Source organism: Phyllobates terribilis, unplaced genomic scaffold (genome assembly GCF_046119375.1).
Source record: "Phyllobates terribilis strain yellow unplaced genomic scaffold, ASM4611937v1 Scaffold_1536__1_contigs__length_263636, whole genome shotgun sequence".
Classification (NCBI taxonomy): Eukaryota; Metazoa; Chordata; class Amphibia; order Anura; family Dendrobatidae; genus Phyllobates; species Phyllobates terribilis.
Genome location: NW_027364296.1, coordinates 6,525 through 23,746, shown reverse-complemented (window position 1 = coordinate 23,746; position 17,222 = coordinate 6,525). Strand labels below are relative to the sequence as shown.

At 43.8% G+C, this 17,222-nt stretch overlaps 1 pseudogene; it reads right to left on the bottom strand.

The window, feature by feature from the left end:
- Positions 1 to 13,681, bottom strand: part of LOC141244296 (translation factor GUF1, mitochondrial-like) — a 48,721-nt pseudogene extending 35,040 nt beyond the window's left edge.
- Positions 13,682 to 17,222: the final 3,541 nt, after the last annotated feature.

Sequence of the window (17,222 nt, the reverse complement as noted above, 5' to 3'; positions counted from 1 at the left end):
ATTGCTCTGTCCCAGAACCCCCATCATTGCTCTCTCCCAGCACCCCTGACATTGCTCTCTCCCAGCACCCCATCATTGCTCTGTCCCAGCACCCCCATCGTTGCTCTGTCCCAGCACCCTCATCGTTGCTCTCTCCCAGCACCCCCATCATTGCTCTCTCCCAGCACCCCCATCATTTCCTCTCAGCACCCCCATCATTACTCTGTCCCAGCACCCACATCATTGCTCTCTCCCAGCCCCCCATCATTGCTCTCTCCCAGGCCCCCATCATTGCTCTCTCCCCACCCCATCATTGCTCTCTCCCAGCACGCCCATCATTGCTTTCTCCCAGCACCCCCATCATTGCTCTCTCCCACCACCCCCATCATTGCTCTCTCCCAGCACCCCCATCATTGCTCTCTCCCACCACCCCATCATTGCTCTCTCCCAGCACCCCCGTCATTGCTCTCTCCCAGAACCCCCGTCATTGCTCTCCCCTTCCACACCATCCCCATCATTGCTCTCCCCAGCCCTATCAGCCCCATTATTGCTCTTCCCAGCCCCATCATTCCTCTCCCCAGCCCCATCATTCCTCTCCCCAGCCCCATCATTGCTCTCCCCAGCCCCATCAGCCTCATTATTGGTCTTCCCAGCCCCATCATTCCTCTTCCTAGCCCCATCAGCCCCATTATTGCTCTTCCCAGACCCATCAGCCCCATAATTCTTCTCCCCAGTCCCATCATTGCTCTCCCAAGCCCCATCAGCCCCATCATTGCTCTCCCCAGCCCCATCAGCCCCATTATTGCTCTTCCCAGCCCCATCAGCCCCATTATTGCTCTCCCCAGCCCCATCAGCCCCTTTATTGCTCTCCCCAACCCCATCCGCCCCATCATTCCTCTTCCCGGCCATATCAGCCCCATCATTCCTCTCCCCGGCCACATCAGCCCTATTATTGCTCTCCCCAGCCCCATTATTCCTCTCCCCAGCCCCATCAGCCCCATTATTGCTCTCCCCAGCTCCATCATCCCATCATTCCTCTCCCCAGCCCCATCAACGCCATTATTCCTCTCCCCAGCCCCATCAGCCCCATCATTGCTCTCCCCAGCCCTATCATTGCTCTCTCCAGCCCCATCAGCCCCAATATTGCTGTCCCCAGCCCCACCATCCCATTATTCCTCTTCCCAGCCCCATCAGCGCCATTATTGCTCTTCCCGGCCCCATCATTCCTCTTCTCAAACCTATCAGCCCCATCATTCCTCTCCCTGGCCCCATCAGCCCCCTTATTGCTCTCCCCAGCCCCATCATTCCTCTCCCCAGCCCCATCATTCCTCTCCCCAGCCCCATTATTGCTCTCCCCAGGCCCATTATTGCTCTCCCCAGCCCCATCATTGTTCTCCCCAGCCCCATCATTGCTCTCCCCAGCCCCATCATTGCTCTCCCCAGCCTCATCATCCCATCATTCCTCTCCCCAGCCCCAACAACTCCATTATTCCTCTCCCCAGCCCCATCAGCCCCATTATTGCTCACCCCAGCCCCACCATCCCATAATTGCTCTCCCCAGCCCTACCATCCCCATCATTGCTCTCCCCAACCCCATCATTCCTCTCCCCAGCCCCATCATTGCTCTCCCTAGCCCCACCATACCATTATTCCTCTCCCCAGCCCCATCAACCCCATTATTCCTCTCCCCAGTCCCATTATTGCTCTTCCCAGCCCCATCAGTCCCATTATTCCTCTCCCCAGCCCCATCATTCCTCTCCCCAGCCCCATCAGCCCCATTATTGCTCTCCCCAGCCCCATCAGCCCTCTCCCCAGCCCCAATATTTCTCTCCCCAGCCCCATCATTCCTCTCCCCAGTCCCATCAGCCCCATTATTGCTCTTCCCAGCCCCATCATTCCTCTCCCCAGCCCCATCAGCCCCATTATTGCTCTCCCCAGCCCCACCATCCCATCATTGCTCTCCCCCACCTCCCCTCCCCAGCATTTCAGTAAAAAAAAACGAAAAAAAAAACAACTTACTTCAGCTCGCTCCCCTCCAGCATCCTCCTGGTTGCCGGCAGCTTTCTTCCTGACCTAGGTGCGCTGCATGATGACGTCATCAAGCTGCATGCACCTGGGTCAGGGAGGAAGCAGAGGATGAACCCTCCAGCTCCGCTGCTATTCTCCTCCTGACAGCAGCGGAGCTGCAAGGATCGCTCACTGACTGCCACGTGCAGGGAGCAGCAGGACCTTGCGGGCCCCTTGGTGCAGCTGCATGGTGGGGACCCGGTGCAGCTGCACTGGCGGTGGTATGTCCACCCCTGGACTGCTATGGGGCCCCCCCGGCTCACGGGCCCCATAGCAGTCGCGTGGTCTGCCGCCATTGGCGGTACGCCACTGACCGCTACATTAAAAGGGAGTGGAAACCTGATATAATGGAGGGTGTCAGAAACCAAATTGCCTGCTACGTGTCTCTGCTCCACTTGGCTCCTACATTAGTTTTGCTACATCTACTCCAAAATAGGGTGACATTTCCTATAATCTGCCGTCCTTGTATAATACGGGGTTATCTAGGACTTTGATAGATCAGGGGGCTTCTTACACTCGGCACCCCACTGATCCATTGTTTGCAGCTCACATGGCACCCAAAAGTGAACAGTGTATGGAGTCAGGACACCACGTAGTGGACATTCTCAGGTACTACAGCTCAGCTCCCATTGAAGTAAATAAGAGCAGAGCTGCAGAACCTGATAACGGTCTCTACACAATGTACAGAGCTTAGGTGTTCCACCTCCGTATACTGTGCACACCCAGCTGCCGGGGGAGCTGCTGCGGACCTCCACCCATCCAAAGGTTAAGTCATCAATATCTAAGTCTTGGACAACCCCTTTAACATATGGAGAGTTTAAGATAACACATATAATGTGTTTGCAAAATTAATGTTTATGATATAATTTCCCAATAATATCACCTCAAATCTTTGTGATCCAATGGTCACTGACCTGACACAGTGACATGATCTTTCCAAGATAGTCATCTGGTGAAATAATTGTACCCAAAATCATAGCTTCAAGATATTCCTTTACTACAGATTTGTCAGGAAATTCAGATGGATTTACAATAGTAATCTCCGATTCTCCATATTCCTAAAGGAATAATGTGGAAAATTAGATGGGATCATACAATTGGAGCCGATCTGCAGAACCCGGCAGTGACTAGTGACCAGCGTGCTGGAGCGGTGTGGATCCATCTGGCCACCGCTGCACACAGCAGATTGTTGGTGATGCCAGTTGTTGGGACTTCCACCGATCTGACATTGATAACCAGTGCTGGGATTAGGTCATTAATGTTACAGTAGCAGAAAACCACTTTAACTGCAAATACTGAACAAAAAATGTCAACATCTCAACATCAAAGTCCAATTTTACTGATTTTGTTTCCCCCAGAAGTAATGAAACACCCTGATAGTTAGTTTTGGCGTATGGCACAACAAATCAGAGTGGCCCACAATACAGCGCAGAGTGGTTACGTTTTGCAGCCTATGATCCACCAGATCCATGTATAAGGCATTACTGCATCATGGAAGCCATAGACAGAAAGTACCTTAATCAGCTTTGGAGAGGACAGCACAGCCTTGTATGGGACTGTAGGGGACGTCATTATGACAGATGCATTGTATTCCTGTTCCAGTCTCTGGTTAAACACCTCCATGTGTAAAAGCCCCAGGAAGCCCAACCTGTGCAGGACATGAACGTTAGTTATAATTTATATAGAGAGGCAAATATACCAAAAGTGTTAATAAAATGGGAAACTACTTAGTGCTCGATAGGGATCCACCACTCTAATAGAAATTGGTCTGGAAAATACCAGTAACGCGGTGTCCATCATAACAGAGAAACACCAGGCTATTTGCACTGCCTACTATACACAAGGCAGGTCGTAGAATGGACTACAAACCAGTTCAAGACCAGATCATTTCTGATCATCACCAGGCATAATTTTTCTTTTTCGTACATGGGATTTTAAGATCTCTAAAAATGTCTCTGGTTCAGTCATCCAAATAACTTTTGTCTTCATTTTGTCATTACTGAATTCCCCTGTAACTGGGGCTTATATGCCAGGCCCAGTTACAGGGGAATTCAGTAATAAAACATGACAAAATTCAACTTCCTGCAAACTGCTGAGTCAATCTGGGGCTAACCAAGCAACGCATGCTGCCAGCAACCGGTACTCACATGATCACCGTCATAGCTTCCTAAACTATAGCACTTGTTTAGGAAACAATCAGGAAGGCAGAGGTGATAATAAACCATTTCTGACTTCTCTATGGGAAGTCCAGCAGGCTCATGTGTACATGTACATGTGTATTGATGAGGATATGAGGATTCAGATCTACACAATACTGTACTGATGACAATCCTACCTATGGAATTGCAGGATAATATGTCACAAACATATCTGGATAAGCTGGAGGTTTGGGCCGAGAAGTGACAAATGTGATTTAACAATGAAAAATACATTTTCACTAGTCAGACTCCATATGGAACATGGTGCACAGATTTGGCCACCAGTGTGCAAGAAAGACAAAGCCGAAGTCTAGCAAGTACAAGGTGGGAAATTAAAGTAAAGATGGAATAGGTGGACTGCAATACAAGGAAAGAGTAATACAATTAATTATTAGTTAAAATTATTAATTATTATTAAATTATTAGTTAAAAAGAAATGCTAAGGAGTGACCTAGTGTAATATATTCAGTACCGTATCTATAACAAAAGGGCCAAGACCAGGATTCTTTACTGTAAGAGCGTGAGACTGTGCAACTCTCTGCGTGATACAATGCTGAATTCACTAGGGGACTAGATACCATTCGTGAGTATAATATACAAGTGGTTAACACATTACCAAGATGAATTGTTGAGCCAGTGGTTTGTTCTGCCAAAAATTGGCCTTTACCTTGTAACGTTTTTTTGCTTTCCTCCTGATCATTGTTACAGAAGAATTTTCTGAGCTGAAGATGGTTTTTTTCAGCCTTACACACTAAATCAATAATTACCTTTCACAAATGACCCCTTTTCAGAAATTAAAGTTATTGAAATGTCTATCTAATGCTCAATTAATCGGCCAGTAGGTGATAACTGTGCTCTTATGATCACTGTAGGACACATTAATGCCCGCATGGTATATTTTCATCATAAGTATAGGAAATGACTGAAATAAAATATATAGTGATATAAAATAAGTCAGATAATGGCAGTAGTAGACGCACCTCCAGCCAGCACCCAGAGCTGCACTGCTGTCCCAACTAACAGACCCACTTGAATCGTCCAAGGTCAGCTTTTCCAGCGCACTCTTCAAATTGCTGTATTCGGATTGGTCAACTGGAAACACTCCTGGAACAGAAAGCTAAAAGAAACCAGTAGGGTATGTTCCCACAATATTCTGAAGTGGATTCTGCTCCAAAAACCACATTTAGGGGATGTTCACACTGAGTTTTTTGACTGCTTCAGAAAAAGAAGGGGCCGATTCATCCAGCAGTTTACGTTTGTTTTCTAGTGTAAAATTGCTTAAAATTTTGTGTGTTTTTTCGCCCGTCTAGGACCACTTTGCCAAGTTTTTGAAAAGTGGTCAGAACTCAACTGGGAGTGGGTATGGCCACTCAATAAATGCACATAAAAAAATCCACATCAAAATACTGTGTGTGAACTTACCCCAAGGGTGTGTGCACATGGCGTCTTTTTCAGCCTAGAATCTGCCAGATAAAGCACCCCATAATATGAACATAATGCACAGCAATGTCAAAGCAACATTGCTGTGCACATCTTCTGTCTTATGTCTTTTAACCACTTTAGGATTCGGAAACTGAAGTGGTTAAAATAAGGAACAGGTTCATTCTTTGAGCGTCTTTCGCTAGGAAGCCGCCTGCTCTCTATAGTTACCAGTATAAAGTGAAAAAGCTGCAAAGCCGCTGGAAAAGACACCTCAGGAAAACGACCGTCGCGGTCTTCCTGAAGCGTTTTTGTCTGGGAAATCTATGTGGCGGTGCCGAAATCTAAGAGACGCCGTGTGCACATAGCTTAAAATGGTTTTCCAAAAAGTCAGGAAACAGCAGGAAAGGTGTTCAATTCAAAATCCCTATTCTCTCCTCTTTGTTCCCCCCATGGCTCCATCACTATTGCTCCGGTAGTCCGCACTGGTCTCCGCTTACTTCCTGCAGACTTTCCGTACATCATTCATGTGACTAAGGTACTGGCTTCAGCAGTGAAGCCGACATCTCCAGCACATGACCTTTAAGGCTCCCGATTATCTTAAAGAGTAACCCTCGTTTTAATTGTTATTTCATGAATCAATAGTACACATGAAATTAAACAACATTGTAATTTTCTTCATTCTCTGCCAAAATGTATCATTCATTATGAAACTCTGAGGTAAAATCTGTATTCAGTGAAGACACTTTCCCATTACTGAGATAGGAGATGGCAGCTGCTACTGATACAATTCTATGTGGGCAGGAAGAGGGAGGAGCTTGAGACAGCTTTTCCCCCTTATCAGAAGCAGCTGCCATCTCCTATCTCAGTAATGGGAAAGTCTGTCTTCACTGAATACAAATTTAAATCCTCAGAATTGAGACTTGATGATGACTGATCAATTTTAGCAAATATAGAAGCAAATTTATTTGATAAGATATATTACAAAGTTTCTTATTTTCATGTAAACTATTGATTTATGAAATAAAAATTAAAACGATGGATACACTTTAACCACTTTACCCCCGAGGGTGGTTTGCACGTTAATGACCAGGCCAATTTTTACAATTCTGACCACTGTCACTTTATGAGGTAATTTCTCTGGAACGCTTCAACGGATCCCGCTGATTCTGAGATTGTTTTCTCGTGACATATTGTACTTCATGATAGTGGTAAAATTTCTTCGATATCACTTGCGTTTATTTGTGAAAAAATCGGAAATTTGGTGAAAATTTTGAAAATTTTGCAATTTTCCAAATTTTAATTTTTATGCACTTAAATCAGAGAGATATGTTACACAAAATAGTTAATAAATAACATTTCTCACATGTCTACTTTACATCAGCACAATTTTGAAACAAAATTTTTTTTTTAGTAGGGAGATATAAGGGTTAAAAGTTGACCAGTGATTTCTCATTTTAACAACAAAATTTACAAAACCATTTTTTTTAGAGACCACATCACATTTGACGTGACCTTGAGGGGCCTTTATGACAGAAAAGACCCAAAAGTGACACCATTTTAAAAACTGCACCCCTCAGGGTCATCAAAACCACATTCAAGAAGTTTATTAACCCTTCAGGTGCTTCACAGGAATTTTTGGAAATTGGAAGAAAAAAATCAATATTTAACTTTTTTTCACAAAAATGTTACTTTGGCTATGCGCCCACGATGCAGAAATGCTCAGGATTTTTCCTGAGCGTTTCTGCATCTCCCTGGCAGAAAAAAACGCATGCGGATTGCACTTGCGTTTTCCTGCCAGGGACATGCGGAAGTAAAGCGTTCTTCACTTGCATTTCCGTATGCGGGTTGACAAGCGCTTTCCAAGCGATTTTAGCATCACTTGGAAAGTGCTTGTCATCTTGGTCACAGTATATAAACCCACGCAAACGGCATGGATTTATATACTGTGACCGAAAGAATGGTAAAAAATAAAAAATAAATCTATACTTACCCTCTGATGGCCCCCGGTGTCTTGCTGCGCTCATCCTGGCTGCCGGCAGCGGTACACTGAAGGACCTGTCGACATCAGCGTCGCGTGACCCGTCACATGACTATGACGTCAGCGCAGGTCCTTCAGTGTACCGCGATCTGTCGGCATGAGAGGAGGAGTGCAGCTGGGGCCGTCAGAAAGTAAATATAATCTTTATTTTTTATTTTATTCTTTTTTTTACAGTTTCTATGATACCCGGGTCCGGAGGAGAGTCACCTCTCCTCTAGACCTGGGTACCATCCGCACATTAGAACGCATGCATTCCGCATGTCCTTATCTAGTGAAGCGGAATGCATGCGTTCTAATGCAAGTCAATGGCGGCGAAAACGCAGCACTTCCACAAAATAATTGGTAGTGCTGCGTTTTTTTCCGCAATGATAATCCGCAGCGGAAATGTCCGCAGCATGTGCACAGCACATGCGGATTATCATTGGGGAACATGGCAGGCCTTCTACCATGCGTTTTTTATGTGTTTCTGCAGCATTTTTGCCGCTGCGGAAACGCTTAAAAAACGCATTGTGGGCACACAGCCTTAGACCCAAATTTTTTTATTTTTGCAGGGGTAACAGGAAAAAATGGACCCCAAAATTTGTTGTGCAATTTCCCATGAGCACGCAGATACCCCATATCTGAGGAAAAAACACTGTTTGGGCGCACGGCAGGGTTCGGAAGGGAAGGAGCGCCATTTGACTTTTTGAATGTAAAATTTGCTTGAATAATTAGCGGACACCATGTTACGTTTGCAGAGCCCCTGATGTGCCTAAACAGTGGAAACCCCCCACAAGTGATCCCATTTTGGAAACTAGACCCCTTAGGGAACTTATCTAGATGTGTGATGAGCACCCTGAACCCTCAGGTGCTTTACAGAAGTTTATAACATTGAGCAGTAAAAATAAAATTTTCACATTTTTCCAACAAAAATGTTTTTCATCCCCCAATTTTGCATTTTCATAAGGGTAACAGGAGAAATTGCACCATGCAATTTGTTGTGCAATTTCTCCTGAGTAAGCTGATACCCAATATGTGGGGGAAAACCACTGTTTGGGTGCACGGCAGGGCTCAGAGGGGAAGGAGCGCCATTTGACTTTTTGATTTGTAAAATTTGCGTTTGTGGAGTCCCTGATGTGCCTAAATAGTGGAAACCACCCCCTCCCTTTCCCCAGTGACTCCCTTTTGGAAACTATACCCCTCCAGGATTTTATCAAGGGGTATAGTGAACATTTTGAACCCAGAAGTACGACACAGAATTTGATAACATTAGGTCATCATATTGAATAAGTTGTCATAAGTCTTGAGTGCAAGTGCTTGCTACTTGAGTTTTCATCAGGTACTCGGGTATGCACCAAGTATCGCGGGTGCTCAAGTGACATGCTCGAGTCCCTGCCCCGCATGTTTCACGGTTATTAGACACCCAAAAAAAAAACATGCGGGGATAGCTCGTGCATCATGCTCGGGCAATCCCCGCGAGGTTTTTTTAGCTGTATAACAGCTGCAAAACATTTGGGGCGGAGACTCAAGCATGACACTCGCGCACCCGCCATACTCGGTGCATAAGCAAGCACCCGATGCAAACTCAAGTAGCGAGCACTTGCACTCACTAGTCGCCATATCGTCATCATTTTTTTTTCTTTATTTCTGAAAAAATCCCAACCCCAACCCAAACCCTAGCACAACCCTAACCCTAGCACAACCCTAACCCTAGCACAACCCTAACCCTAAAGTTTATTTTTTACGCCGTTCCTCGTGCAGTATAAGTGATTAGACGTCTTTATTCTTTGGGTCGGTGCGATTACAGCGATGCAAGATTCATATCGGGTTCTTATGATTGACAGCTGTCACACAATAAAAGACGCATTTTTTTGCAAAGACTAGTTTTTGCATCGCCATATTTTGAGAGCTATAATTTTTCCATATTTCGGCTGACAGAGTCATGTGATGGCTTGTTTTTTGTGGGACAAGTTGACGTTTTTATTGGTACCATTTTCGGGCATGTGACATTTTTTGATCGCTTTCTATTCCGATTTTTAGAAGGCAGAATAAATAAAAACCAACAATTCAGGAATTATTTTTTGTTTTTTGTTTTTAATGTCGTTCTGCATCTGGTAAAATTGATAAGGCAGCTTTATTCTTCGGGTCAGTACATTTACAGCGGTACTGCATTTATATATTTTTTTTAGATTTTGGCGCTTTTACACAATAAAAGCTATTTTATAGAAAAAAATAATTGTTTTTGCATAGCTTTATTCTGAGAGCTATAACTTTTTTATTTTTCGGTTGTTGGAGCTGTATGGCAGCTTGTTTTTTGCGGGACAAGATGACGTTTTCAGTGGTACAATTTTTATTTACATTCGTCTTTTTGATTCCATTTTTTGTTTGGCGGTATGATGATAAAACATCGCTTTATGTTTCGTTTTTTTGGGTTTTTTTACCATGTTCACTAAAGGGGTTAACTAGCAGGACAGCTCAGGTCGTTCCGGACGCGGCAATACCAAATATGTGTACTTTTATTGGTTTATTTTTTTTTCCCATAAGATTATTTATTTATGGGTACAATATATTTTTATTTTTATTTTATTATTTTTTTCATTTTTTAAAAAAATATTTTTACAATTTTTTTTTTTTACTTTCTGACATTTTTATTGTTTCACATTGTCCCACTATGGGACTTTCACTTTTTGTAGCCTGATCGCCTGCATGGCATAGAGAGCAGCAGCTCCCTATACCATGCAGCCTGTCAGCGCTGCACAGGGAGAAGTTACTTTGGTCGTGCACTGCGCATGACCAAAGCAACTTCCTGCCTCCTGGTGACCCGGATGTTGTCATGATGACGTCGGGTCACCATGGCAACATCCGGCACTGGACTCAGACGCCCCTGGACGCCAGCAGAGAAGGCAAGTATAGCGCTTACCTCCTCTTGTCACCGGAATGCTTCGATCGATTTTGATCACAGCATTTCGGGGGTTAATGTGCCGGGAGCGGTGCGGGACTACTCCCTGCACATAGCACAGGGTGTCAGCTGAAGGCGAAAGGGCGTCGTCGGGGTTTACAACGGCATATCCCCCCAGGCTATTTCTTTCTTTTGCAAACATTATGTAAGTAACCCTTGGAAAAAAAAAAAAAAAGTCTCTACTCTAATGCATCCGCCTTACAGGTTTAACTTCACTACTTGAGTGAATAGGCTGCATAGAGTATATATATTATTGTATTTGTCTGCACTGCCTTGAATTCTACTTATATGTACACTTTTTTGCACTTTTTCTGCTTACTAAATGTGTATATGTGCACATTGGCACTTTAATTATTGAAGGCTTCCTTAAATGTGTATACACACTTTGTTCAGCAACTATAGCACTTTACTAAAAAGGCATGTGCAATATTAGTTACAGATGTAATATACTATTATTTTAAATAGGGTGTTGATTGAATTTTTTGTAATAGCCAAGAGGGATGTATGTTTGTTGTGGGCTGTTTTGAAGGTTCCTGTTTTTTAACTTCTACTAGTATTTTTAAAAAATATTGAAATAAATTATTTATTTTACGAGTCTTTTCTCTTTTTGCTTCCTTATAACCGTGGGTTTATAGCCTGAGGTTTTTGTGTTGATAAATTTTGATTGGAGGTAATAATCTTTTTGACCTTTTTGGGATAACATAGCACAGGGTGTCAGCTGTAACAATCAGCTGACCCCCGGCGGCAATCTCGCCCGCACCGCTTGTGTGCGGGCGAAATCGCCAGGGAGTATTAATACGTATCAGGCCCATAAGGCCCAGGGCACAGATACGTACTAATATGCCCTGGGTCAGAAAGGGGTTAAGTGTCCATATGAATGATATACTGGATGTGGTCACTGCAGGAAGTGAGCAGGGACCGTGAGAGCCGCAATTTTCAAAGGGCAGAGATTGAGAAGGTCTTTTATTTTTTTATTCCATATGTAATCATTCCTAGATTCCCATCTCTCTGCTATATTTATTACAAATCGCAGAAAACCCATTTGATGTTAATTGTTTGGGCTTTTTTCATGCGCCGAGCATCACTCACGAGGAAAACAAGCTTCAAAGAACAAATGAGAGGAGACAGTCCATGCATTATGTATCACGGTGGCGTGTCATTACCAACCCCCTTGCTGCAGCACTCCCTAAATTCCCGACAATGTAGCAAAAACCTTGCCCACACGTCACGGCTCTGAGCTGACTAGTCCTGGTGTATCGTGAGGTTCCTTCCTTACATCTCTCCTCAATTATCTCGGCTTCTGTAAAATAGGCTGAGTCTAATGGGATGAAAAATGCGGCTGCAGAATAAATGTTCTCTGGCATTTATCTACTCTGTGATCACCGTTCCTAATCCAATCGTGGAGGCGTTCCTGGCCGTTACAAGGAATTAGAAGCATTACTAAAGTGTGATAGGCGAGGGTACAGCGCCTGTGCCTGTCATGGATTCTCAATAGAGGTGGCTGGGAATGGTCGCTCTCCACTGAAATGATCGGGAGGTGCACATACTTCCCACGAGAAAGCACTTGAATTGTCAAGGTCAATCTATTCTATAGCTGTAACTTTAGCCTTAAAGGAATTGATACTGTGGGTTACATCTGGTGCCTGGGGGGCAGTGTTTGGTATACTCTGTGTCCCTCTGAAGAAGCTATAAAAGTGAAACGCGTGTTTAGGAGAGTGGCAGGCACATAATGGGTAAGGCTCTCCTCAATACTGGCACTCAGGCACAAAATATGTAGAATTCACACTACACTAGGGATGAGCAAACCCCGTGGATTTTCGTTTTCAACCAAACTTTAGTCCAAAGTTCGGTTCGGGTACCAGAACTTGAACCCGAACCCCATAGAAGTCAATGGAGACACAAACTTTGCTGCTGTAAAATGGTCGTAGTAAGAGCTAGGGGTCTCTCTTTCTTAAAATGAACTTGTGAGTGTTCGGAGTTCAGCATTGGACACTAGGTGTCCGGTATGAATCCCAAACTTTACAGTTCGGGTTCGCTCATCTCTACACAACACTCATTATACTGTTGTACTAATAGATTACACGTATAGTCCATGTGATTGACTATACATTCATTGTTGAGGACGCTCTTGCAGATGTGTCTAATCTCTGATGTCACTCCATCTGGAGGCTGAATCTTGAACTAAGTGCTCTTGTAATACAGGGTTTAATACTACGCTAATAAAATATATACTGTATACTGTACAATAGCTTTATGACCCCGTTACACAGTTTTTGAGCACTTGAGCTGAAGTTCTTCAAGCTCAATTGGTGTTTTGCATAGTCTGAGGGGGCTATAGGTGTAATTCTGCTTAGATTTTGACTTCGATGTGTGTTGCCGTTACATTGGCATAATACTTTGTTCCATGTACAATATTATGTAGAACAGAGTTTTGATTCTAAATGGACTGTAGATAAAACAGTAGGTCCTGGAACAGTACCAATACACATGCTCTGTAACTAGCCATCCACTCTTTTGGAGTGGACGATTCCTCATTATCAGCATTCTGTCAGCACTATAGGTCCTGGGACATCCTTTCTCTCATTACTCAGCATGCATTGCTTCTGCCATTGCTTAATGAGATGCCTACAATTAACTGAAAGGCTGCATCTCTGTTATGCCTGCATATACAGTTTGACAGGGAGGAGCAGAGAGACAAAGGCCAAGCCCCACTTCCGGTAATCCATATAGGGGGGTTTCTGCTGCTAGAGACAAATTACACTTGGACAGAAGGGAGACCCTAGCGGCCGACACTTATGTTATCTAACCCCTGAAAAGTAACTCCAACTTAATTGAACTTCATAAAGGGATTTTGCACATTATCTATCGAATAAGATCAAGTACAGCGACCATTTAATTTGTATTAGGGTTCAACTCACCTGCAAACACCATGGGTTTCGCAGGCTTAAAGCCAGGCAGAGGCTCCACTGGCTGCTTCAGTAAATGCACAGTGTCTCTTATTTGTGCTTCCTGTACGTCATTCATCCCAGCGATTAGATAACCTACTTGCTCAGCATATCTAGGAAACAATGAGAGTAATATAACATCACAATTAGTGCAGATTCAAATTCTACATTGAATATCAGGTACAAATCTACCATAAAAGAAGGTAGCAACGGCTCTGGGACCCAGCACTGCATGTGTTCACTACAGCTATATACAGCTGGCACTAGAGGGCGCTCACTGGAGACAGACTTCTACTGCTGCGGTTGGGTCCAATATTAGCTGTACATAATCACATGTCAACAGCTCCCCCTGGTGGTGGCTGCATGCAGCAAAATAGTATTTCATCAAGTTACATTCATTTAAGTCAGAAATGCTGTGAGATTAGTCAACACTGAATTTTGGATCTAAAACTAATTTGGATCCAGCAACATATTTGTTGATAACTTCCCAGAGCCTAAATACCACATCAGAGAGCTCTACTAATCGCACTGTAACAAGCTGAGAACCATCGTGCGGCCACAACAGATTTGTATTGAATGGCAATAAAAACACAAAATTGTATTTTAATTTTCAGAACTTTCCATAACACAATATTGACATTTTATTTGCTTTAATAACAGAATCCCCTTTTCGCTCTGCACTCTCCTGGGCACCAAACATACATGTATTTTCATAGAAAGCAGCACCAACAGGAGCGTCACTACTGGACGCAGGATTAGAGTGCCATCTAGTGGCACTAAAAGAATATTCCTAGTGTGCTAAAATGTCTATTATATCCTGCACAGGGTCATACACAATTTGAAATGCTTTGGAAAAAATTACTTTAAAAAAATGATGAAAAAACCCTTTTAAAAAGGCACAGAATGCCATAAGAAAAAAGAACAAAGAGAAGAAGTGGTGCTGAGATGGGCCGGCTGCAGTTTATGCAGATCCTTGGGTGACAAAGTGCATGTGGGATAATCGTCACTTTTACAATTTTTTTAATCTCTTTTTTTTCCAGTAGATTTGCTGTATCTGGGCTTTTTTTTGCAGTTAGAGCTGTAGTTTTTATAAGTATTTTCTGATCTCTTTTTATTACTTTTCTTGGTGAGGCAAAGTGAACAAAAAAAAATCCAGAGATTCTGCCGTTTCATCTTTTTCATTCCATCACCCACACGATTGGATTTATACAAGATATTTTTTTTACTTTTAACACAAACAGATGTGGAGAAGCCAAAAATGATGTAACGGGAGAATTTAACTTTGCAGGCTCAGGTCGCCGAAAACATACAATCGCTTTACCGCTACAGTGTAGAGTAAAATTACCAATCTGATATTAAATCCGGATATGGAATGGGCTTCATAATTGTACAATCATGGAAGACATGGAGGCCTTCAGTAGGATCCTTGGCTGTCAAGACAATGCCATTGCCACATAACACTCATATGATTGATGATATGACATGGCTTTATAACTGATGGGGAGCCGTACCCCACTTATTCTCAGAAAGAGGGGGATGCTTTCTTTGCCTGCACAGCGGCACTCTAAGGCTATGTGCCCACGATGCAGAAATGCTCCGGATTTTTCCTGAGCGTTTCTGCATCTCCCTGGCAGAAAAAACACACGCGGATTTTACATACGTTTTTTTCGGCCAGGGACAAGAGTTTTTCACGCGTTTTGCACATGTGATTTCGCATGCGGGTTATCAAGCGCTTTCCAAGCGATTTTAACATCACTTGGAAAAGTGCTTGACAACTTGGTCACACTATATAAATCCATGCAACCGGCTTTTATTATAGTGTGACCAAGTTAGTTTAAAAAAAAAGAATAAAAATGGTAAAAAATAAAAAAACACATTATACTTACCTTCCGATGGCCCCCGGTCTCCTTATCCGATGTGACCCGTTACATCACTAAATGACGTCATGGAAGGTCCTTTTAGACCATCGCGAGCCGCTGGGGAGCCAAGACGCATCAATAAGGAGACCGGGGGCCATCAGAAGGTGAGTATAAGGTTTATTTTTTATTTTAAATTCTTTTTTCTTTTTTTACAGGTACTAATGGTACCCGGGTCTGGAGGAGAGTCTCCTCTTCACCAGACCCGGGTACCATCCACACATTGAATCGCTTAATATCCGCATGTGCACATGTAGTCATGCGGATATTAAGCGATTCAATGCACGTCAATGGCGGCAAAAACGCCGCGCTTACGCAAAATAATTGGTAGTGCTGCGGATTTTTCCGAAATGATAATCCGCAGCAGAAATTTCCGCAGCATGTGCACAGCACATGCGGATCATCATTGGGGAACATTGCAGACCTTCTACCAAGCGTTTTTTAAGCGTTTCTGCGGCGGAATTGCGGCTGCGGAAAAGCTTAAAAACGCACAGTGGGCACACAGCCTTACGCGGTGAAATGAGCTGCATCTGGATCTCGTCCACCTAAAGGGACTGTCAGCACAGAATGACTGTTCAAACTAAGTCCCAACTCTAGTTGCTTCATGGCGGCGCCAATCATTTATATACACCTTCCCACCTGCTTGTTTTCCCTCTATCCACACCCTCCTCTTCTTTGATTGACAGCTCTGGCTTCATAGAACCAGAGAAGGAAGGAGACAGAGGTAAAACAAGCAGGTGGGAAGGTGTATATAAATGATTGGCCAACGCCGTGATCCACGGAGCGCTTGTGCTTGGTTTCAACAGCCAGTCTGTGCTGACAGTCCCTTTAAAATCAGTGTTTCCCAAACTCCAGTCCTCACGGCCCCCCACAGGTCATGTTTTCAGGATTTCCATAGTATTGCACAGGTGAGAGAATTCCTGATTTCTTGATGATACTTTCATCACATGTGTAATACTGAGGAAATCCTGAAAACATGACCTGTTGGGGGGAAAACCTGACCTGTTGGGGGCCATGAGGACTGGAGTTTGGGAAACACTGCTTTAAATGGAGCGTTGCTGCAGTTTTATTATTCAGCGATTAGCAGGATCCCCCAACAATTTCTTAAGCAATGAGAAAATGCAGTCCCTAATGATGTCCTCTGACAATAAGCAGATCACGGACAGCAGATGCATTGGGTTCTGCATTTCTTGGAGAATGGGATGGGGCAGCTTCTGTCTTCTCAGTGATACAATCAGGAAGGAGATGCAGCGTGAGACAATCCCTGTCTAGATCTTTGATCTTATCATCAATACAGAGGGCTGATTGGTGAAGACAGAGGGAAAGGCTAATAAAATTATAAAAAAAAAACTTAGTTTTTCGCCTTGGGTCAATATGCCAACCTCATTGACTTCATAGCACTTGCCAGAGTGGGCAGACACGATTGAATTGCCTTTACACACGTCGCCTCCACACAGGGCGATGCTGGCTACGACGCCTCTGTACTGATCAAACGTTGAGTCAAACAGCAGGGCTTTAAGAGGGCTGCCCTTTTCAATCTTGGCACTAAAACACAAAAATAAGACATCCTGTTAAGGGGTATAAAGGTAAGTAAACCACGTTCAGTCCAGGGTGATGAATTCAAAAAGACAAAGTTTATTCCGCCATGACATAACGTTTCGACCTGTTATAGGTCTTTATCAAGTATATACAAAGACATACAGGGATACTGATCCCCTT